Below are 26471 nucleotides of genomic sequence, written 5' to 3'. Positions count from 1 at the left end.
CGTTTGGGTCAGTACTTTCAAAAAATCCTCAGTTCGAATTGTTTGCACAAGATCACCTTAAAAATGTTGCACAGTGTAATACTACGTAGTCGTAACCGATTTCCAGTTATAACAAACTCAACATGGAACTTCTTTGATCTTACTGGTGTGTCAAAGGCGATGAATCGATCTGTTTTTCATGGCTGGACCAATGGTGGAATTTATTTGTTTTTATGGTTTAGTTTAGACTAAAGGTCTTATCTGCAATGAATTTGTCTGTGCTGGTATAACCCGATGATTTCATAAGTTTTAGTCGTCCTTACTACGTTTTAAATAGGCATATCGTTCAATTCATTTAAGCAAAAATGATACATCCAAAACGCGTTTTAATACTAGATATTAAAAAAACATTTTTTGCAAATTTTCCAAATTTGAGGGGTATCATATCCGCCTATCTAGTGGATGGATTTGTACGCGCCATGCCTTATTAGATTCAGAACGCAAAAAACTAATTTTATGCGGGTTTCGTCGGAAATCGTATGATAGTTGTAAAATTTGAACCAAAAAATAGATTTTTTTTGAAAAATTTACGCACAAAAATTTTGACCTTGAGCGCATATTGCTGCAATCCTATGAAAACTACATTAAAAAATGCGAAATCGCGAGTACTACAATTACATAATAAGCTTTTACACAAATCTAGTTGCGCGTCCGGATTAGAGCAAAAATTCAAAAACCACCAGTTTTTTGCTTCAAAATGTCAGAATCTTTCTGACGCGGTTAAAGTGAAAATTCGAAAAAAATATATATTGGAAGCTTAATGTCTGAAGTGTATTCTTTAACTTTCTCTTTGAGCATTAAGCTGTGCATTGTGTTCTAACTAATTGGACAATAATAATAATTGGACAATAGCAAACAAAAACGTGCTTGCTTCAACACATTTTTCCCTATTTTTTTAATCTGAAAGTGGCCAAAGTTTCCGCAGAAATATTTTTTTTAAAAAAATCCCTCGGTACATGTTATCGAAATGCATTCAAAGTTAGTGTTGAAAAACAACAGTTACAATACCCCAAACATGCGCTTCAACCTATGTTAAATTCCTACATAATTGCCCATATCTCTGTCCTCCTTTTTATCACTGATAATTTTTTAACTTGTTCGTTTTTTTTTTCTAAAATATAACTAAAAGGATTGAGCGGAAACCAAATAAATTGCCAAGGCCAATTAATATTACTACGCCCAATATATTACCACTGTCGGACCAAAATGTCGAAGCATTTGTATTTAAGCTCTTTATTTTCGTTCCACAAAGAGTGCATTTTGGTAATAAATCTGCTTTCAAGGTTTTCAGTTGTAAAGGTATCACATCAATGCAATTGAACTGAATAGCAACGACAAAAACAATAGTTCGCACATTCCAAAAACTAATTTCAATGAATTGTTTACAAATTGGTAGTTTTGTTGGTGTTAACTGCCTTTCTCATTATAGCTTATTTATTGGGTGGTATTTGATATCGAACGAATGAGTAGGAAAAAGTAGAACAATAGAATGTGCTTGACTTCCCACATGTTGAAAGGCAATAAAGGATAGGATGAGCGTTTGCAACAAAAATGTACATAGCAATAAAAACAAACAAAGAAAATCTCGAAATAAATTTGCTAATCCACAAGAAATTTATAACCCTTTTTATTGGCATTTGCCAAAACAGAGGGATCCGTCCACCAGACTCACACACACACAATCACAGAATACCAAACAATTCTATATACAGCTCATACAATAAAAATGCATTTGCATTTATCAATGCAACAAAAAAAGGACCAGTAATGGTCTGTATGAACATTTGTTTTTAGTTTTCAACAAATTAGTGTTGTAAATGCGGGAAATATTGGTATCTTCAATCTTATTTGTTTTGTAACAGAGATGTTGTTAAGTTTTTCAAAATTTATGTTGATTGTTTGAAAGTGGTATTGCCAAGGAAAAATTGAAATATTTGTTTAAAAAGTATGATAACTACGACAAAACCAATCTGCGACTAAAAAACATTCACACAAGAATGTTATATTTAAAGGTTTGGATACCAACCAGTCAATATCACGAAAGTGACTGAAGCCGAAAATTTCATTTGAAAATGTTAAAACTGCATAACACAACATGTTCAAGTGTATATTTGTTTTTTTTTTTGGTTTTGGGAATACCCATGACGATTATTATTGGAAAACTGCATGCCAACGCGCGTTTCCTTAGACACAATGAAATCAAAACATACCGAAAACGAAACAAAGGAAATGTTTGAGCGGACAAACCCTGACCATTCAAGAGCTACGAAACTGCCACAAACGGTTTTTGAATAACAACTGACAAAATATAGCAGTCAGCAATACTGAATGCTCTCCCCTGAACTTCAAAGTAAATATTTGTGCAGCAAAATTTTATTGGATAAATAATACTCCGTAGTCGTAACCGATTTCCAGTTATAACAAACTCAACATGGAACTTCTTTGATTTTACTGGGCTGTCAAAGGCGACAGGCGGGATCGATTTATTCATGGCAGGACGAATAAGGGAATTTATTTGTTTTCATGGTTTTGTTTAGGCTTAAGGTCTTATCTGGAATGAATTTGTCAGTCGTCGTCCTTACCATGAACTGCAACGGAATAGTTCGTATGCGCGGCGAAAATTTTCATATTTGGTTTGCGGGAGACTTTGTTTATAACAGCATTCTTTGTTTGGAGTGGCAGATGTGATGTTGTCGCTGGCTCAATGCCATTGCATTACAGTGTGAATACCAATGGAAATAATTCTTTAGCAGATTTGTGTAACTTGGCAAAATGGAATTTTTGGTAACTCAAAGAACCTGTCACCAACACACAAACATTTTATTGGAAGTGGTTTGTTGTGATAAAATGCGAGATTGCCTCTAGTAAAAAATGACTTCAGTGGGAAATTGGAGTAATTGAAAAAATATTGATTGGCACCTTTCAATTGCTGTAGAAAAATGAGGCGTTTTTATGAAAAAAAATCCTTCTAGAATCTCGGAATGGATGCAGGGAAAACTATTAAATATAAAATGTAAAATATAAAATATGAAATATCTATATATATAAACAAGTAAGAACAGACTATAGTCGGACGGGGCCGACCATGTGATACCCTATACCACTATCCCTGTGCACTAGCTTTCCGGGCTAGCTGTTATAAGATGTGCATTAGAAATTTTACCAATTTTCACACAAAAGTTTTGATCAATTTAACCCGCTAAATATTATCCGATCATACCGTTGACTTGCACGCTACTTCTTCATCTCAAACCAAAACTACGTTTAAAATTTCGCGCCGATCGGACTATTATTGCGACCTACAGAGCGGCTACAAAATCGAGCAAAAATTTTGTTTTTGGTCCATTTCATCCCTTTAACATTTCACGATCATCGCCAAAAACTAATCAGTTCTATTCTGGTCCAAACCCGACCTCCATACTAAATTTCGTGACAATCGGTCCATAATTGCGGCCTCTAGCTTGATTACAATTTTTAATGGACGGACAGACGGACGGACGGACGGACGGACACACATCGCTAAATCGCTTTATCTCGTCGAGATATGAAGTTTGGTATACCACATGAGGGGTCTACGACGAATATTTCGCGGCGTTACATGAATTTTTGGGAAAACAAACTTATTATACCCTTTTCCACATTGTGGTATAGGGTATAAAAAGGATGATGTTAGTTACTACGCTTATAACTCAAGAACGGCTGAACAGATTTTGACAATTCGCACCAATTCGGGATGGTCTCATGGCAGAAAAGGATAAAACCTAAAAAAATCGCGAAAATTTGCAAAAAATTTGCAAAAATATTTTTTCAATAAAGTCAATTAATTTTTCCACAAATTTTTATCGAGCTTCGCGTTTGGAGTAAATCTTGGCACTTATTTGGACAGTTTTTGTATTTGCACCTACTGTGAGGGTCCATTGTACGCCTATGTCAATCTTTGAAAGTTGTATAGAATTTTTTATTCACAATCAAATCGATTTTCATTTATTTTCAAGCGTCTTTTTAGGAAATTAACAGCGAAAAATGGTTAAAAGGGCTTAGTTTAGAGTTTGTAAAGATTAGTGGTGGTTTCGGTCAGATACCGATTGAAAAGAATAAGATGATAATGCCAAAAGTGGTTTCCACAGTTTTGAGGAAAAAGGTACAAATCCACAAAATTGGTGGGTTAATTGAAACATCAAGAGCTCCGAGGTAATTTCATTGGAAGTGAAGTTGTGGCATATATGTATACTTTTAAACCGTAGGTAAAAACATCTTCGAAAGATAAACTTCCGATGTATACGGTATAATATTTAAACCAGATATATTTTGATACTGTTTAGATTCTGTCATGATACAAAAAAGGCAATTACAAACGTCCAAATACATACATACAAACTTACATATGTACATTGGTAGTACTGTTGGTACACTGTATGTTTGTCATTCGAAAAAAGGATTATATTCAAAATTGGAAAAAAACAAGAAATCGGAGGTACTGGATTTTTTTTTTGGTCGAATTATCGACAAATATTCTTTATCGGCGACATAAGTGGGTAAATACTTATTAATCGTTAATTAGTTTGTGATATTAATTTGACTATGTTATTTACGTCGAAATTAAATATAGGGTGACCAAATAATCGACAACAGTCACGTGTTAGTGTGACAAGACTTCAAGCATCCGAAACACACAAAGAACGGCAACTAATAGAATAGCTCTGTCCATGTTACCAGAGCTATTGCATCTAATACCGAATTTGCAGTGCAAGTAGAATTCGGGAGATCACATTAAATAGAGAATTCAGAAAACATAAGTAAAAAAAGCGTTAAGTTCGGCCGGGCCGAACTTTTTATACCCTCCACCATAAAATATTCTGAACTAAAACGGAATAATTATATTCTTTCCTGTCCACAATTGTAAACGAAGATATTTTGTGACCTCCGATACCTAAATAAGGTAAAAAACATAAAAAATGTATTCAGTCGGTAAGGAACCTTATATGGGGCTATATTAAAGTGAAAATCGGGAGGTACATTTATATAGGGGGGTATACCTAAACATGGACCTATGTTGACAGTTAAATTACAGGTAGTTCGACAAAAATTTTAGCTAAAATACTCAAAATACCAAAAATCGGGAGGTACTGCTATATGGGAGCTATACCATAACATGGACCTTGACTGTTTTTAGTGGATATACTTTGGGAACCACTGGGAACCCCAAACCTGAAATTACAGATAGTTCGGCCAATAAATGTAATTAAAATCCACAAAATACAGAAAATAGGGAGGTACCGTTTTATAGGGGCTCTACCAAAACATGGACCTATGTTGACAGTTTTTGGTGGAGATGTTTTGTGATTACTAGGAACCTCAACTGTCAAATTGCAGGTAGTTCGGTCAAAAAATGTAGTTAAAATCCCCAAAATACCGAAAATCGGGAGGTAGCGTTATATGGGGGCTATACCAAAAAGTGTTCCGCTATAACCCATCTTCGAAGTTCGAACTTGCCCTTCCTATGGAAAAAAGACGCTCGGGTGCAAAAATATAGCGCTCTAGCTCAATTATTGCGAACGCTAGAGTGATTACAACAGACGGACAGACAGACAGACGGTCATGGCTAGATCGTCTTAGAATTGTATCCTGATCAAGAATATATGTGCAAATGATTAGTTCGATGTGTTACAAACAAAAAAACAAACTAAATATACCCTCCATACTATTGTGGAGGGTATACAAACAGACGAAGGTGGTTACCTGATAACGATCGGGTCAAAATGAGTAAATAGGTTAAAATGGGTTGATTGATTAAAACGCAAATTGAAATAAGCACTATATTCAGCATTATATTCAAATTCATATTCAATTGCTTTAGTGAAATATCGTGTTCAGTGGTGGAAACAAGAATTGCAATAAAACCATCGATTATGAAACGAGTAGGGCGTTATGATATTATTTTGCTTCAACAGCGCTACCAAATATTTTTATTTACATCGCAAAACGTGTTATTTGCTTAAAAAATATATCTTAGTCCCGATTTAGAGTTACCTAATTTTTTTCGCGGCTATTGTCAGTTTATAGAAGAGAGAGTCGAGGAAAATAGAAACAATTTGCCTCTCAGTACCTTCTCTCTTCGTCAAACTGACAATTGTCGAAAGTACAATTGTGTAATGTGAATCTGCTTCAAAGATCGTCCTAAACAGTTCAAAAAAAAGAAATATTTGACATTGAACAAGGTGATAGCAATAATAGTATTATAGGTTTGAAACAAAGCCATAAAATTCTGTACCTAACAAACTGCGAGACGAAGTTCGCCGGGTCCCCTAGTAATAAAATAAAAAATATAAAATGTAAAATATAAAAATATAATATATAAAAATTAAATATAAAATATAATATAATAAAAATCTGTGTCTTTAATTGTATAAGAAAACACAAGCGAAGATTAATGTAGACTGCCGGACGGACAAATAGTCTCATTGTGATCTTATCTGATAGTTACATTACTTGTGATTTTATCTGATGGTTATGTAGCACGTTAGATTGTAGATCACAAACTGAGCGATGAGTTGGTTTACAAGAGTGGTAGATTAAAATATTTACATGGTTGCATTTGTCAGTTAACTTTAAAATTCAATCAAAGACATAGAACTGTAAAGATTGCACATAGTGCATAATGCAGTTCAATTTTACTATTAAACCATAGAGGGTGTTTGTGTATAACAGACAACTAACAGAACACGACGGCAACAAAAACAAGTATAACATAATTTTATGTCATCATATTGGAACATAACATTATGTTAGACCTCCAGCGCCATCTGCCGATGTATAGTAGCAATGTAAATGTCCCATCTTGTTATATTTTATGTCGGACAGACAGGCGGACGGACATGGCTAAATCCCACACATTTCGTCCAAACATTCTTGGGGTCTAAAACCATTATTTCGATGAGGCACATTTTGCCCGTATGAAAGGTATATACACTCGTTAGCATAAATGCTGAGGGTATAAAAATAAAAAATATAAAAAATAAAATATAATATAAAAAATATAATAGATAAAACATAAATATAAAATATAAAATCTATATAATTAAAAATCAAATGTCGTTCGTTGGTAATGACATCAGCTGAGGAAGGCTGGACCGATTTGGATAATTCTTTTTTGAAATGTTCGTCATAGTCCAACTTAGGTTTGTACGCAAAGAAAATTTGACCACGTCCACTTTTACGCCCACTTTTTTCAATTTTCAATTTTAATCTTTTCTACAAAAACTACAGAATTGATTATCCCGAAATTGTCAGGGAATGTACAGGGATGGCCTCGGTGAAAATAGGCTACAAATTTAGCCTATATAAATAAAAATCAAATGTCGTTCGTTTGTAATGGCATCAGTTGAGAACGGCTGGACCGATATGGATCATTCCTTTTTTGAAGTGTTCGTCGTAACATAAAATTTGATTACGCCCACTTCTACGCTTACTTTTTTCAATTTGCAATTTTAATCTTTTCTACAAAAACTACTGAACTGATTTTCCTGAAATGGTCAGGGAATGTAAAGCGATGGCTTCCGGTGAAAATAGTCTACATAATTTGTTGAATTTCGGAAGGGCGGGGTACTTCCCCTATACTATATTTCTTTAAAAATTCTTTATTTAAAATAATTACAAATGTCTCGATTTGGAAATTAATGTGCGAGACAATTGTGGTTGTGTCTCTTCGAATTTACCTACTTTTTAGGACACAAAGACTTGACCAAATATGTTACATCTACAAAACTACTGAACCGATTTTCCTGAAATTTTCAGGGCATGTACAAGGATGGCCACCGGAAATAGGATGCATATTTTCTTGAATTTCGAAGGGGACGGGGTACTTCCCTTTGCCATATTTAAAAAAAGCCATATCTTTATGAATAAAAATCAAATGCCGTCATAACCCAGCACAAAATTTTACCGCTCCCACTTTTTTCAATTTAAATTTTCAATTTAAAGTTTTTCTGCAAAAACTACTGAACCGATTTTCCTAAAAATGTCAGGGAATGTACAGGGATGGCCCCGAAAACAGGCAACATATTTTTTGCCATGTGAGATATTTTAAAAAAAACGCTATATTTGCAAAAATTACGCATGTGTTGGTTTAAAAATTTAGGGACTAATCTACAATACGGTAATTCTTTGGGGCCTAAAGACCCGACCACGCCTGTTTTTTAAATGTTATATTTCCAATACCAGTGAAACGATTTCCATCAAATTTGCAGCAAAAGCTCAATGTTTGCCATTGTTATGTATATTTTACGAATTTCGGAGGAGGTGGGGTACCTTCCCCACGACTTTCTTTTAAATGCTATATGTATAAGCCAAACTTGTGATTATATCAGTTTCAGCATACATTTTTGGGAGACACTGTTTTAAATATGTTATATCTTGAAAACTGATGACCACGCCCACTCCTTTCAATACATTATTTTTCCAAAACTACTGAACCTAAATTCATGCAATTTTCAGAAAATGTTCAGGAATGCTATATATTTGTAGACGAATTTCGGGAGCCTATTGTTTTATAATCGCTATATTTGCTAAACTTATGAGTGCATCGGCTTGCAGATTAATTTTCGAGAGAACGGTGGTTGCGCCCCGATCAAGTAAAACGATATATTCAGGGCAATAATGGATAAAAATTCCGTGCGGAATTTGTTCTCTTTTCCCAATTTCAAAATATTTTTTTTTCATATTTATGACCAAAAAGGACATATTTTTGTTGAATCGGCGAGAATATTCCATAATTACGTGATTCTAGTACTTTTAACGTTTCAAAATATTAAATTTCAAAGAATTTCACTTTTTAAAATTATTTTCCGTGCGGAAAATTCCGATGGAAATATTCATGATTGCCCTGATTGACAAATTTCCTTAAATGGGTAGGTTCAATGGTCCATCAGCAATGAAAAACTAAAACATATAAGTCTCAATAAGCGGGAGAATTCGACTTAACCATTTTTTAGCTTTTATAATTAGATCGCTTTAGGATAAAGACAGGGGACATGGACTATAATAAACCTAAACAGCATCAATGGGCGAAAAAATCCGACAGTCCGTAAGAGAAAAGAAAGGTTACAGACAAAATCTGCTGGTAAATTTAAAATCCTCCTCGGTTTGACAATGGACCGAAGAAGTGAGGTAGAAAATACCTATTTTTGAATTGCCAAGCATGAAGTCCATAAAAGGTTGCCAATAAAACTCAGCAACGCGTATCGGGGCTCTACATAATAAAAAATCGTAAAGATTGGCAAACATACCTTTAAGAAAGTCACAGTGTGCGGGGACTGCTAGTCAAAAAAAAAAAAAAAAATGGACATGATCATTAGCATATTTAGATTGGAATTTAGAATGTTGTTGTACATTGTTCGACTTGTAAATGTAAGATCGGAATTCATATTAGTGGTTAAATTTTTCTAAGGACAGATTTATATAAATCGGGTACGGCTTGGGAACCTGTTTTTAAATCCCCTCCACCATAATATGGAGGGTATAATTAAGATTGTCATTCCGTTTGTAACACATCGAAATATTCATGGGAGACCTTATAAAATATATATTCTTGATCAGGGTAAAATTCTAAGTCGATATCACCATGTCCGTCTGTCCGTCCGTCTGTTGAAATCAAGATACAGCTCGCAATTTTTAAAATAGAGCTTTGTACTTTGGTGTAGAAGTTTCTATTATTCCTAGGGCAAATGGGCTATATCGGTCCACGTTTTGATATAATGGTACCACCCGCTTTTCGGTATTTTGAAGGTTTTAGCCTCATTATCGCACCGAAATGTCTGAAATTTGGCACTTAGTCTTCGTTATAGGTATAAAACCTTCTGCCAGAAATTTGTCGGCATAGCAGAGTGGTGGCACTTACATGGGAGGGTGTGACAAAAATATTTCTAAATAATATATCGAACTGAAATGTTTATCAATGGGTCGCAGTGGCCAAAAAACACTGTAAGTAAAATATTGGGGTCCTAGATCCAAAATTTAGCGTGGTTGCCATGTAATGAATCATTCTGACTTGAAGTATTTTACTATTACCAACACATTTTTCAACCGAATTTGCTGTAATCCGGTAGCAAGAGTTTTTAATGCATAGTAAACCTCCCTGCGAAAAATTGTCAGTATTGGTCCATTATTTGATATGCCCCCTGTATGATTTGTATATCGATTTATTTAGGCAGATGTCAATCAAATATTCTAACCGAATATGTTCTTATAATGAACTCAGACTTTAGAACACCATCTTATAAAGAAATGTCATATCGGTCCACTTTTGACCACAGCCTCCATATAGGGTTACCGTCCTTTTCTTGGTACTTTATAAGATTTAACCGCATTTATCTGCAGAATTACTTATAATAATGTATTTTTGGTTCTCAGTGCGGGTGAAATATCCACTTTTTAGCGTGGTCCAACATTAGGGTGTCCCAAAAATAAAATAAGTTATTTTTTATAGTGAATACCCCAAATATTTTTTCTTTCGCGAGCTTTCATTACAGCTCTAAGTTACTATGACCATAGAAATCGCTAATAGCACAAAAAACATTATATTGAAAGTAATTATATTGAATTTTATTGAATTTTTGGAAAGTAACTTAAACTTTAAGGAAATCCCTACATCTATATTAAATATTTTCATTTTGACCGATATTATAACCAAAATATATGACAACCCTTGTACTTTAGAGGAATATTCATAACTAGAAAAATGAAGCTAAGGCAATTTACTAAATGATTAAACTTAAGTTAAGGCGTTAATAATAGTCCTTTGTTTCATAAATTCGCTTAGAATATAACCATTTATTCTCATTTTTTAATACAATTTTTTCTTCAAAATTAGTCATGTTTGTGAGGCTATTTCTCTTAAGAACCGCGAAAAATGGAAAAATTAAGTTGAGTTTCGAAAAATTTGGAATGTTTTGAAGCGATTTGCATTTTTAATTTGTTTAAAACGATGTAATGATTTTTTTGATTTTTGTCGTTGGGCCCATAGCACGGTACCTCCTGATCTTCGGTATTTTGAAGGTTGTGACCACCGCAACGCTCCGAAATGACTGAAGTTTGGTATTTAGTCATAGTTGGAGATACAAGCCTTCCTGACAGAAATTCGTCGGTATAGGCCCACGTTTCGATCTAGTCCCCATAGAACGGCACCTCCCAATTTTCCTAATTCTGAAGGTTGTGGCGTCAATATCCCACCGAAAGACTGAAATTTGTTATTTAGACTTCCATGGGATTATAAAATATTCCAGAAGAGAATTATCAGTATAGGTCCGCGGGTTCCTATATCCCCCATAGACGTGTACCTCATGATTTTCGACATTTTTCGGTTTTACTGACATATCGAAAATTTGGTATTTAGTCTTCTTTGAGTCTTAAAACTTTCCGCCAGAAATTTGTAAGCATAGATCGACGTTTTTATATAGCCCCCATCTAACGGTACCTCCCGAATTTCGGTATTTTAAAGGTTAGCCACATTTTTTTTACCGAACTTGCTGCAATTTGGTATTTGCTTCATAAACGAAAGGAAACTAATTGTTCAGTTTTACTTCAATACAACTCGTCGTGGAGGGTATAACAAGTTTGACGTGGATGAACTTAACGCCAATTTTGTGAACGCGAACAGATTTGAAACCACGATTTTTTTCGTAACCCATGTACCAAAAATGGCGGATGTGCTCGCCAAAAAAGTTTTTAATTTTTTTTCTATGTAATTGTAAAGGAAATTTGAAATTTACCATATATATATATTATTTACCATATATATATATACATACATATATATATATATATATATATATATATATATATATATATATATATATATATATATATTTACCAAAAATGGCGGATGTGCTCGCCAAAAAAGTTTTTAATTTTTTTTCTATGTAATTGTAAAGGAAATTTGAAATTTACCATATATATAACATATATATAACAACAAAGAACGGAAACTTATTGTTGGAAATTATTTCAAAAATATATTTTTGGTTAAATACGAAAAATTTGAAAAATAAATGTTGGGAGTTATTCTATTATTTCGCTAAATTTCGATCCAAATCCTGAAGTATTTTACTTAAACTTCTACGAGAAAAGTAATTAGTCATCGTGAAAGTATATTTGCATAGTGTGATTAGCCTTAGAAATAAGAAGTAGAGAGTAATATTGAAATTACAATCAAAGAAAAAACATAGAAGTTAAAAACCGTATAATTCGCGAATTGGTTTAAATAGGTTGAGGTGCATGTGCTTTTCGGATACAGGGAGTCCATGTCTATCAATATGCATGGATTTTCCCATGTTTCATTCAGCGGCCAAAGTGTGTCATCAGTTGCATCTTACTATTCAAAAAACCTTCAAGTGGGCAAAAATTACGCGATGTGCATATGATTATAAGGTGCATCCGATTTCAATGGCCCCCTATTAAAAATACGTCAATATAAATTATTTTAGACAGATTCGTCAAGAACTGCGGATGTGTCACCGCATTCTTTTTTGGGATAAATAGGGATATTACTCCTGAATCTTTGTAATTTGTGACACACCTTTTTGGCAAATATTATAATCGCGTATAAAGGACAACATTTATGTAAAAATAATCAAAGAAAATCGCGGTTCAATTCGCGGAATTGTCAAAATATATTTTTGCAGATTTTCCTACTTTCAAGGTATCTATATCCGGCGTTTTAGTGGATGGATTCGACCGCGGAAGAGCTCATTAGATCCGGCACGTAAAAGAACTAAAATCACGCGGGGTTCAGGGGTACCTGTACGACAGTTGTAAATTTTAAAGCCAAAAAATAGGTTTTTTTTTCAGGAAATTTACGCACCAAATTTTCGCCTTTGGACTCCAATTACTGGGAAGCTGTACGGAGCACACTCATGATATATATATATATATATATATATATATATATATATATATATATATATATATATATATATATATCGAACGACGTGGAATCGCGAGTTGTACAATCCTATAAACTAGTTTGGATTATTATCGAAAAACACTGAAATCAAAACTTCAAAATGTCAGCATCGATTTTAGGGGGATGCAGTGTATATATTCAAAAGTCATACACTAGAACCATGTTACCCAAGGGGTATTGTTTAGTTCTTTCTTTGAGCACAGGTTCGAATTTTGCGTGGTTTGGCCAGAAATCAAAAAAGAACACAAAAAACATGTTTACTTCAACACATTTTTCACATTTTTTTATATTACCACCAACGCAGCTTCCACGAAAATTATTTGTTATGGTCCAGATTATGAGATCGTGGCTAAAACACTTCAATTAATATAAATATATTCATATTTTATAAAATATATTAACAGTTCGCGACTTATTAAATGGTGAACCTCAACTTCAACGATTGAAAAACTTTTTTGAATATTGCCATATATATATATATACTAGGGGACCCGGCGAACTTCGTCTCGCAGTTTGTTAGGTACAGAACTTTATGGCTTTGGTTCAAACCTATAATACTATTATTGCTATCACCTTGTTCAATGGCAAATATTTCTTTGTTTTGAACTGTTTAGGACGATGTTTGAAGCAGATGCACATTAGACAATTGTACTTTCGACAATTGTCAGTTTGACGAAGAGAGAAGGTACTGAGAGGCAAAGTGTTTCTATTTTCCTCGACTCTCTCTTCTATAAACTGACAATAGCCGCGAAAAAAATTAGGTATCTCTAAATCGGGACGAAGATATATTTTTTAAGCAAATAACACGTTTTGCGATGTAAATAAAAATATTTGGTAGCGCAGTTGAAGCAAAAAAATATCATAACGCCCTACTCGTTTCATAATCGATGGTTTTCTGCAATTCTTGTTTCCACCACTGAACACGATATTTCACTCAAGCAATTGAATATGAATTTAAATTTAATGCTGAATATAGTGCTTATTTAAATTTGCGTTTTAATCAATTAACCCATTTTAACCTATTTACCCATTTTGATCCGATCGTTATCAGGTAACCTCCTTCGTCTGTTTTTATACCCTCCACCATAGTATGGAGGGTATATTTAGTTTGTTTTTCTGTTTGTAACACATCGAACTAATCATTTGCACATATATTCTTGATCAGGATAAAATTCTAAGACGGTCTAGCCATGACCGTCTGTATGTCTGTCCAGCTCTTGTAATCACTCTAGCGTTCGCAATAATTGGGCTAGAGTGCTATATTTTTGCACCCGAGCGTCTTTTTTTCCATAGGCAGGTCAAGTTCCCCAAAATACCGAAAAAGTGTTCCGATATAACCCATCTTATATCGGAACACTTTTTCGGTATTTTGGGGATTTTAACTACATTTTTTGACCGAACTACCTGTAATTTCACGTTTGGGGTTCCCAGTGGTCACAAAACATCTCCACCAAAACCGTCAACATAGGTCCATGTTTTGGTATAGCCCCCCTATATTACGAACCTCCCGATTTTTGGTATTTTGAGTATCTTAGCTAAAATTTTTGATCGAACTACCTGTAATTATACCGTTGAGGTTTCTAGTAATCACAAAATATCTCCACCAAAAACTGTCAACATAGGTCCATGTTTAGGTATAGCCCCCTATATAACTGTACCTCCCGATTTTCACTTTGATATAGCCCCATATAAGGTTCCTTACCGATTGAATACATTTTTTATGTTTTTTACCTTATTTAGGTATCAGAGGTCACAAAATATCTTCGTCTAAAATTGTGGACAGGAAAGAATATTATTATTCCGTTTTAGTTCAAAATATTTTATGGTGAGGGTATAAAAAGTTCGGCCCGGCCGAACTTAACGCTTTTTTACTTATTTTTTCTAACTTCTCTATTTAACGCTTTTTTACTTATTTTTTCTGACTTCTCTATATAATGTGATCTCCCGAATTATATTTGCACTGCAAATTCGGTATTAGATGCAATGGCTCTGGTAACATGGACAGAGTTTTTCTATTAGTTGCGTTCTTTGTGTGTTTCGGATGCTTGAAGTCTTGTCACACTAACACGTGACTGTTGTCGATTACTTGGTCACCCTATATTTAATTTCGCCGTTTGTAATTGCCTTCCAGCTCTGCTGGAACTAAATTGATTGAATTCATACTCCTTTTACAGTGGGGGAATAATTTTTTTTGTATAATGGCAGAATCTAAACTGTATCAAAATATATCTGGTACAGCTTAAATATTATACCGCATACATCGGAAGTTTATCTTTCGAAGATGTTTTTACCTACGGTTTAAAAGTATACATATATGCCACATCTTCAATGAAATTACCTCGGAGCTCTTGATGTTTCAATTAACCCACCAATTTTGTGGATTTGTACGTCTTCCTCAAAACTCTGGAAACCACTTTTGGCATTATCATCTTAGTCTTTTCAATCGGTATCTGACCGAAACCACCACTAATCTTTACAAACTCTAAACTAAGCCCTTTTAACCATTTTTCGCTGTTAATTTCCTAAAAAGACGCTTGAAAATAAATGAAAATTGATTTGATTGTGAATAAAAATTTCTATACAACTTTCAAAAATTGACAAAACTGAGGCGTACAATGGACCCTCACAGTAGGTGCAAATACAATTTTCGCCAAAAACTGTCCAAATAAGTGCCAAGATTTACTGCAAACGCGAAGCTCGATAGAAATTTGTGGAAAAATTGACTTTATTGAAAAAATATTTTTGCAAATTTTTCGCAAATTTTCGCGATTTTTTTAGGTTTTATCCTTTTCTGCCATGAGACCATTCCGAATTGGTGCGAATTGTCAAAATCTGTTCAGCCATTCTTGAGTTATAAGCGTAGTAACTAACATCATCCTTTTTTATATATATAGATATGTATATATATCCTTTGTATAGTACACCATTTAACAGCCATTAATATTTTGCTCTTTCCTAATTTCAGATACTTATTAAATCCAAATAATATATAAGGTAATTATTTCCATATTTTAATCACCCATAGAGAGCAGAAAGTAAGAAATATATAAAAAATGATGACCACTTCGGATTCATCAGTTGAATCAGTTTCTCCAACAGCTTTAAGATTTCTAATACCATTGACCAAAGCACAAACACATCAATGGCACGAAATTATAATCTTTCGATTTTCTTTCATTTCATATCTTTGACAAAGTTTTCAACTTTTTTGTTTTGTGGTTTTCGCAATTAAGGGATGCGAACAACCTTGTCTGTGGAGAAAGATAAGCCACCGAAAGAACATCAAGTAGATTCAATATTTATGATAGTATTTTAAGAAAATTGTTTATGCGAATTATAAGCAGCGAATAAATGAAAATACAATGGCATACATTTCTGCTGACAAACATGGTAAAATTGAGAAGATAATACAAAGATGCTAGGGTTGGTCTGAAAACAATGGCTGTTAACATTTAAGGGTGGAAGTAATAAAGGGTGGCAAAAGGAACGGATGGTTTATAAAATGACATGTTCTTTAGACTCTAGCATTATATATAAGATTATTATTGCTTTAATTGTCATTTACATTAGTTTTTGCAGGGTTAACCTTCTTTATGAGAATTTATTTGATGTATACACAATGGAATTGGCATTTGAAAGCCAATGGATTTATTAGATTCGGTTATATGTAAACGGGCTATTAGTTTGTATGAGAAGAATATGAAAGATTTTAATACTACTATTGGATTATAAATATCTTGCATTGTATCTTCAGTGATGGTCATGGGATAATTTTTTTAGAAGATGTAGTATGATTTTCTATTGCCAAGGCTACATTGAATGTCTTCTTCCCAACCTTAAGTGTCATACCTCGCATACCATCAAATCAAAGCATGTCACCAACATAGTCAGGGGGCATTCAAGGGTGAAGCTATGTAACGAATAAGAATTGAAATCGATACATTTTGTAGATGTATACAAATTTAACAAAGGGAATAGAGACTATATTTTGTGAAGCGTTTCGCTTGAATAATCATTTGTAGAAAGGATGAAATTTGGAGGATACAGTTTTACATAGACGCAGGATTTTTAGTTGTGTTGCATTTTTTCGCAACAGATAAAATACATTTTATTATGGGATTAAATGTGGAAGAGCTAAAAATTTTTAATATCGAGATATTTCTGAATTTTTACACATAGAACATACAAATGTACATATGTAAGTATTTGAATCCAATAACATGACATGAAGGGAAGATGTATATCTTCTTTAAATTAAAAAGGAATCACGAAAAAATCCAATGATGACCGTTCCTGTACAATGTCTATGCTGACTCGTCGTTCACTTTGAAGCCGTCATCCTTTCCTTATAAAAAGTGTTTCATGTTATCTGCTATAAAAAGCGTATTTATTTTATATTCAACCAATCCTTTTACAGCATTAATCGTATACGCAGAATTAAGATTCTTCCTCGATACCTTCATTTTGCGGCACGTTTAATTCGAATGTTTTCTTTTAACCAAAGTGGATCATGAAAAAAAAACAAATGAAAAACCAAGAAATCTATCACGAACATCCTTCTGTAAATATTTCCTCAGTATAAATTTACCGAACACAAATAATGTCAACATAAATAACTTTCGTCGACTGCAGTATACCAGTAATACGATTGAAGTCGCTAGGTATTTTGAGATGTAAATGACATTTTCCATTGCATAAAGTATCTTATTTCAAATTAAGAACCGGAAAAATAAAGATAAATATCTTAACCCTTTGAAAACTGAAGTTTCGGAAAAAATATTTATAGTTCATTTCACATTAAAATAGTCAACGGTGGCAAAAACATCTCAGCGTAATGATGAACTCATAGATAACAAGTAAAAATCGTAAAAAAACGAAACACAATAAATATGACGTATATAAAATATATAGATTTTGAATCAAAAGTTTGCTTTAAAATCTGGGGCTATACCATATCACTAACATATACCAAACATTTTTACGAGGGCAGTTCGGAAACTTCTTAGCCTAGCACAAAAAGCGCGGTATAAACAGAAAAAAGTTAAGTGTTTTGGAAACTTCCATCTCTGTTATGAACACATGTTAAATTTTGTTTCGATCTGGCAACTCCTTCATGGTGTTCAAAAAAGACGCATCCGCAATTTTTTTACAATGGAAAAATTAGAAATGCGTGCTGTCATTAAATATTTACATAAAAAAGGATTATCGGGACAAGAAATTCATAATTATATGGTGAATGTGTTAGGTGAAAGTGCTCCTTCATATGCAGCAGTAAAAAATTGGGTTGCTGAATTTAAACGTGGTCGCTCAAGCATTGAAGATGAACCACGTAGTGGACGTCCAAAAACAGCAACAACAACAGAAATTGTAGCCAAAGTGCATGATATGGTTTTAAATGGTCGACGAATAAAAATGCGTGAAATTGTTAATATCATGGGCATCTCAAATGATCGAGTCCATTTAATTTTGCATGAAGAACTACAGATGAAAAAGCTTTCTGCAAGATGGGTGCCGCATTTGTTAACAGTCGATCAAAAACGCATAAGAATGAACATTTCTCAAGCTTGTTTGGATCGTTTTAAGCGAATTAAAATGGATTTTAAGCGTCGTTTCATAACTGTTGATGAGACATGGATCCACCACTATACTCCAGAGACAAAAGAACAATCCAAACAATGGACTGAAGCTGGAGGAAGTGCCCCAAAGAAGGCAAAAACAATTCGGCTGGTAAGGTTATGGCAACGATTTTTTGGGACTTCAAAGGTATTTTATTGATTGGCTATCTGCAAAAGGGTAAAAAAATAAATTCAGAGTACTATTGCAACTTTTTGGATCAATTAAATGTACAAATTCGAGACAAACGTCCTGGCTTACAACACAAAAAAATAATTTTTCATCAAGACAACGCACCAGCGCATAAGAGTGTTTTAACAATGGCTAAAATCAACTAATTAAAGTACGAGTTGCGTGACCACCCACCTTATTCTCCAGATTTAGCTCCCAGTGACTTTTACTTGTTCCCAAATCTAAAAAATTCCTTGCTGGCAAGCGTTTTACCTCAAATGAAGATGCAATTACAGTTGTAAACCACTGGTTTGAAGACCTTGAGGAAAACTAACTTAATCAAGGGATAGAATTGCTAGAAAAGCGTTGGACTAAGTGTATTGAAGTTTCAGGAGATTATATTAAACAATAAAAATATTTTTGAAAAACTAACTATTCTCTTTCATTGATATGCTAAGAAGTTTCCGAACCGCCTTCGTAGTAACCAAACTTTTTCATAAAGAACTCGAAATATTATATTAGTTTTAGAGTTATATTGCGCAATAGCCATTTTAGTATGTGCCGGCAGGGTTTTGGAGCTTTTGGGTCATTATCTCAGGAAGTATTGACTTACTCCAGAAAAAAATTGTATCGTTGTAAAGGGTGCCGCAAGGACAACCTACTGAAAAAAGAATAGAAATGATGCGAGATGCCACCGTTAAAAAATACAAAATTTGAATTCAATTGAGCTAACTTGATTTGCGCCTAAAAGTATGTCAACACCAATAACGAAATCCCCACTCAGCTCTACAAGCACAATGGGACGAGTAGAGCAAAATCAAAAGCGTAAATTAATCGAAACCTCACCAGATAACTCTTCAATGGTTGGAAATATGACCACTATCGAGCTAATGAAAATGATGAGGGAGTCAATGTCAACACTCTTGGATGATAAATTGGAGAATGTAGCTACAAAATCTGATATAATGGATATAAAAAGTAAAATGGAAGATATTGATGAGAATGTCAAGCGGTTAAACGTAGAAAATGAAGACCTTAAAGCGGAAGTAAAGATGCTAAGGGAGGCTAAAGAAGAAGATCGCCGGAGGATACAAAGACCAGTTAGGACGAAATAAACTAATTATAAGAGGTTTGCCAGCTCAGAAATCAGTATATGGAGCAGTCAACAAGCTTTTGCGTTTTAACTTAAAACTGAATGTGGACTCCGATATTGAAAATGTAAAAAAATTGCAGGAAACAAACGGAAAAATGACCGTCCTTGTTGAATTCACATCAGGGAGAACAGTAACAGAAGTGCTGAAATGTACAAGACTGCTGGCCGGCTCATCAATTTTCGTTGAACGTGATCTAAGTGGCGTACGCTTACAAAGAAAAAAGGTAATGCTGATTTTGAAGAAAGAACTGCAGAAGATAAGTAAGGAGAACAAGATCGGTATAAGAGGTGAAAAACTAGTGACAGAGGGAAGAACCTTATATTGGAACGCTGAAGATAAACTAATGTGTGGTAAAATTTGTGGTATTGAGACATTATGTAAAATTTTCGGTGAAGATATACAAAATATAAACATAAAGTACGAACATCTCGTCGATAAAATAATTTCAAAAAACTTTTAAAATCATCTACCAAACAAATTAAGATAAATAAAGGCAATTATGTAAAATCAAATAAGAAAACAACAGAAAACAAGGAAAATTATACTTTAAATATTGTTTGTTATAATATCCACGGCCTAGCCAGTAAAAATCTTCAACCTCGCTTTTTTGATTATTTAGAAAATTTTGATATTTTCATTCTTTTGGAAACACATCTTGAATCAAAAAATGAGATACAATATGCAAATAAGTTTAAAAATTTAGAATCTACTGGAGTGCTGCTACAAGAAACAATACCAGGGGAAGGGGCATCGGGGGTCAAATGTATGGAGTTCGCCTTGATTTGGAAAAAAACTGGTTTCAAACATACTTTTATACATAGAGAAAATCAGCATATAATTCTATGCGAGTATAGTTCACATCACTTTGAAATTCTCCCTGTATACTTCAGAGGATCTAATTGGAACGAAGATTTTGAAGAACTTAAATACACTGTTGAAAACTGTGAAAGTTCGAAGATAGTAGAAGGAGACCATAACATACGGATTGGCGAAGAACAAGAATTACCTTCAGAAATGTTGTCGAACTGCCATCAAACCCGATGTTCTTTGGATAAAACTATAAACTCAAATGGAAGAAGATACATAGAATTTTGCAACAATAACGGTTTGGTAATATTAAATGGTCGAACAGCGGGAGATGAGGAAGGCAAATATACCTTCGCAAACAAAAATGGTAGCTCTGTAATCGACTTTTGTGCTGTGTCTGTAGATACGTTAAGCTACATTAGGACATTAAGAGTAGATGACCAGATATGGTCTGATCATTTTCCGATTGTCCTAACCCTTGACTTACCTTCCACAAATCCATACACACAAACACACAGCGAACTTTTACCAAAATTAAAGTGGAAAGAATCTAAAAAGGACGCATACCAGAATAACATACAGATAAAACTTATGAATTTGCCATTAAACCCAAGACTGAAAGATTTGACTACAGCGATACATGAGGCATATCCTAGCTGCCTAAATAATAAAAGGAAACCTTTTAAAATCAAATGGTTCGACGACGAATGCTACAAAGTCAGGAAAAAGACAATGAACGCCTAAAAAAGTTCAGAAAATCTGGCAATACAATCGATAGAAATGCCTACATAGAAGAAAAGAAAGCATATGAACTTTTATGTAAGCGTAAAAAGGCTCAATATTATCAAAGTATAGAGCAAAGGTTGGACGGAATTTCTGATAGTAAATCCTGGTGGGCATTGGCAAAGGACATAAGACAGGTAGAAAATAAGATTGGCTGCTGTGTCTCAGTAGATATCCTAAAAAGCTACTTTGAATGTCTACTAAATCCCATTTGCAATGTCTCTCCAATCCATTATGTCCCCAACAACATATCAGATCCACTATTGGACAGATATTTCACCGTCAGAGAAATGAAAGAACAACTTAAAAAGGTCAAGGCAAACAAAGCGCCAGGTGAAGATCGAGTTTCTTATGAGTTCTTTTTAAATGCAACTGATAACTTCTTGGAAACAATATGTAATGCATTTAACAATATCCTGAATGGACTTGATGACTTTGAAATATTTCGTAATGGTGTAATATTCCCAATACATAAGAAAGGAGATGTAAATAATGTAAACAACTATCGAGGAATTACATTCATGAATTGCATTGGAAAAGTAATGATGGGAATGGTCAACAGCAGAATATCGGAATGGCTAAATAGAAACAATATAATAAAGGAGTACCAAGCGGGATTCAGGAAAGGCTACTCAACAGTAGATAATATTTTTAATTTGGCAGCTTTAATAAATCTAAAAACCATGCTGAAAATTCTTTATTATTCGTAAGATAGTTATGTTTGTTAATATTATAATTATTATAACGTAATATGAAAATAAAGAAACATTGAATTGAATTGATGCGAGAGAAGATCATAAGCTGCAATTTTTCCTGGGGAGTACCCAAAGGAGTGGACGGATATAGTCCATATTCCAACCTGATACATGACTGGATGAAATCATACGATGTGCAAAGTCTGCACCAATTAGAAACTCAATGCGATAATTATCTTGCGGATCTTGCGTCCGGGTTTCTTAGAGCTTTTAGGCCAATATCTCAGGAAGTATGGACTTGCGCAAGAAAAAATTTTACCGTTGTAAAGGGAGGGAGGACGATCCGAGAGGAGCTGTTAAACTACACTTTATCCGAATTTTGTGTGGGAGGTAATAATGGAGGGAATAATACTATGTGTGAAGTTTAAACCAAATCAATTGTTTCTTTCGAGAGTTATGGTTCACACCATTTTACAGGAAAATTTTGAACTTGTGTGGGGGAGGTACCGGAAGAAGTGGGCCGATAACATAAATTAAGTTTGGGCAAAATATTACCATACGCAAAATGTTGTTTGATCCGCTCGAGAGTTATCGTGCAGACAGACGGACATGGCTAAATCGACTCCAAATTGTCTGAAACTAATTTCGACCAAATATGCTTGGGGTCTAAAACTGCTATTTCGATGAGGCACATTTTTGGTCGTATCTACCCTTAAGGCTGAGGGTATAAAAATTTACCTTTATATGCGGGGCTTTATCAAAGTGTGGACCTATATATGATGACAATTTTGGTATAGAAGTTTTGTGATCACTGGGAACCTCTAATTACTGCTAGTTCGTTTAAAAACTGTAGCTAAAATCATCGAAATACCTAAGATGGGGAAGTACCGTTATATGGTAGCTATAACAAAACATAAACCTATGTTTACAATTATTTGTGGAAAAGTTTCCTGACCATATTGAACCAAAATGTCTTATAACAGGTAGTTCGGCCAACAAATTTAGCCAAAATTCTCAAAATACGGAAAATCGGGAGATACTGTTTTATCGGGGCTATACCAAAACATGAACCTATGTTGACAATTATCGGTGGAGAGGTTGCGTGGCTACTGGGAACCTCAAATATCACATTACGGGTAGTTCAGCCAAAAATTGTTCCTCAAAACCCTCAAAATACTGAAATCGGGGGCTATACCGCAACGTTGACCTATGTTGACGATTTTTTGTGAAGAAATATTGTGCTCACTGAGAATCTCAAATGCCAAATTACAGCTATTTCGCTTAAAAATTTTAGGTAAAATCTTAAAAATAGCGAAAATCGGGAGGTACCGAGGGAGGGCTATATCAAAACATGGACTTATTTGGACGATTTTTGGTGGAGAAGTTTCGTGACCACAGCCAACCTCAAATGTCAAATTGCAGCTAGTTCGATTAAAATAAATATGCCAAAACTCGGGATGTACGGTTATATGTGGCCTATACCAAAACATGGACATATGTATATAAACAATATTTTGTGGAGAAGTGGTGGAACCACTTAGAACCTCAAGTGACAAATTAAATTAAAATAAGTTTGGTTGAAAATTGTAGCTAAAATCCTCAAAATAACGAAAATCGGAATATACGTGATATGGGGGCTATACAAAACTTGGACCTATGTTGACAATTTTTAGTGAGGGAGTGTTGTGACTACTACCACGCAGTACAGCTAGTTTGGTTAAACATTGTAGATACAATCCTCAAAATACCGAAAATCCAGAGGTACCGTTATATGGGGGCTATACCAAAATGTGGGCCTTGGAACTTGACCTGCCTATGGCAAAAAGACACTCTGGTGCAAAAATATAGCGTCCTAGGTCAATTATTATTATATATACTTTATAGGGTCGCAAATTATTACTTCAATGCGTTACGAACAGAAAAACAAACAAACTCTGCTCTTGAACCAAATTTAAATGGAAGGTGCTTACACCTGGGAAGTTTTTGCGGATTCTGAAACTACAATGTTCATAGATGAGAAAAATCAAAAAACAAAAAAAAATTGCCGGAGTGCTTTTTAAATAAATCGCGATTTATGTTGGCATTTTGAAGGGGTTTTTAGGTCAGAAGTTCCGAATTTTATCCGGATCGGACTTATTTACGAATTCGGATGAAAAATGTGTATGGGAGATATATCCAAATCTGAACCGATATTACGTTTTTCTAGACCTAATTCCGTCACACATTTTAATGTCCATCCTAAAATCGGCCGAAAATATATGTGGGAGCTATATCCAAATCTGAACCCATTTCAATATAACTTGTCAAACTTATTTCTAGGCCGAATTCCATCACATTTTCCAAATTTCATCATAATTGGACAGAATTTGCGTGTTTGGTCCATTAAATTATTTGAAATCGGGCGAAGATACATACATATGTATATATGGGAGCTATATCTATATATAAACCGACATTTACCACATTTGGCAGATTAGTTTATAGGCTCATTGTAAACATCTACACGGAATTTTGAAGGTCTAGCTAGCCCCAGTGATTTGTTGCCTCAAAACCCTGGCTTTGGACCCACAGTGGAACAATTAGTTTTCTTTCTGTTACGAAAGTACCAACCAAATTTTGACTCCTAGGAACCCTAATGCCAAATTTTAGGTAACTCGGTCTGATATTGTAGTTAAAAACGTCAAAATAGATGATGATAGAGTGATTACCACAGACGGCGGATGGACATGCATAGATCGACTCTGAATTTTACGCTGATCCAGAATATATGTATACATTAGGGATAGGTAAGTCGACTTTCAATTAATCGACTTTTTGCAGTCAAAAGTCTAAAAACCGTAGTCGACTGTTGTCTGGAGGGAAAATCGCATAATCGATTATCTTGTGATCGATTTTCGAGTTTGTCCATAGATTGTTGACTTGGCTGTTTTACACTTTTGGCGGTTTTACAGTTTCAAAAGAAAACTCGGAAATCGACGAATAGTCGATTATAATCGATTTTCTGCGGTTATGATAAAGTCGAAAGTCGAGTTTAAGAAAAATCGCATTTTTAGTTTTAGACCAAAATCGAAAAGGCGAAAAATCGATTATTGCTTTCCATTAGCTATCCCTACTATACATATATTTATAGGGCCGCAAATGATCATTTTAATGCGTTACAAACGGAAAACACACTTATGGCAAGTGTCATTAAGCCAATTCAAATTCCTTCGAATTACAACCAATCTCCTGTAATTGTAGAACATTTTTGTTTGATTGCAAACAAAAATGAATCAAAAATTAAAACAAAAAAATTAAGTTTGGTAGAAATAACACTGTGTGTAATTTTTTGAGTCATGTTTTATTAACAATATTCTCACTCCACAGTGTGATAGAACAACAAAAAATGAGAAGACACGTGTCTTGCCGTTTTTCCCTATCTCATCAACTTTCGCGGTTATAGACCTCCAAAGGTTTGAGGCTTTGATGTAGAAAGGGTCATTTAGTCAGGACTATATCTTCCAAACCGTTAGTAAATTTTAATTTATCTCAGAGGCAAAGTTGTAGCTCTTGTCTTAAAGAACAAAAATTGTGACCACATATAATCCTTCAAACTTCATCTGCAAGGTCAAAATCGCCATGGTCAAATTTCTTTTAAAATTTTTCTTAAGTTTTGTTATACAGCTATCATATAATTTGAAGCAAACAACCAACTACAAAAATTTACCCCAGATCTCAATAAACATCTTTCTAGAATATACAAACTCTGTAGAAACGGATCTTAATGGTCAAAATAGCAAAACAATTTCGATTTTTTTCCTCTTTTCTCGGCTTCTGCTCCATAGATACTAAACCGTTCAAAATTCAAGAAAACAATCAACCCCAATATTGTAGCAAAAGCATCAATAAACAACTTTCTGCAACATAGGAAATGTCTATGAAAGGTTCTTAATGGTAAAAATAGCTAAATTCTTTTGAAAATATCCAATGCTTATACTTTTTTCTCCGACTCTGATCCAAAGATACGCAACCGCCCAAAAATTAAGGATACTGTCAACTGCAAATATGTACCTTTGATTTCAATAAATAAGTTTCTAGAACAACTTTGTCTCTGAGATAAATTAAAATTTCCTAACGGTTTGGAAGATATAGTCCTGACTAAATGACCCTTTTTACATCAAAGCCTCAAACTTTTGGAGGCCTATAACCGCGAAAGTTGATGAGATACCAAACGCCGAGACACGTGTCCTCTCTTGTTTGGTCTTCTATCAC

At 34.2% G+C, this 26471-nt stretch overlaps 2 protein-coding genes across 8 annotated transcripts in view; one reads left to right on the top strand and one right to left on the bottom strand.

Annotated features, from left to right (window-relative positions):
- The window catches only part of LOC141388746 (protein FAM50 homolog), a 157865-nt gene extending 132854 nt beyond the window's left edge, over window positions 1-25011 (bottom strand). The window contains exon 1 of the mRNA XM_073958975.1: window positions 24998-25011. The gene's annotated coding sequence lies outside the window, so the exon portion shown is untranslated. The remainder of the gene's footprint in view (window positions 1-24997) is intronic.
- wake (ankyrin repeat and fibronectin type III domain containing protein wide awake) overlaps window positions 1-26471 on the top strand; it is a 785047-nt gene that overhangs the window by 120954 nt on the left and 637622 nt on the right. For 3 of the 7 annotated variants that reach the window (XM_073958968.1, XM_073958961.1, XM_073958964.1), the window contains exon 3: window positions 15963-15991. The exons of the other annotated variants lie outside the window; for them this stretch is intronic. The gene's annotated coding sequence lies outside the window, so the exon portion shown is untranslated. The remainder of the gene's footprint in view (window positions 1-15962; window positions 15992-26471) is intronic. 7 annotated transcript variants of the gene reach the window in all.

The sequence above is a fragment of the Musca autumnalis genome, unplaced genomic scaffold (genome assembly GCF_047663935.1).
Source record: "Musca autumnalis isolate F117 unplaced genomic scaffold, ASM4766393v1 scaffold_1, whole genome shotgun sequence".
Taxonomy (NCBI): Eukaryota; Metazoa; Arthropoda; class Insecta; order Diptera; family Muscidae; genus Musca; species Musca autumnalis.
This window is presented reverse-complemented; position numbering and strand designations above follow the sequence as displayed.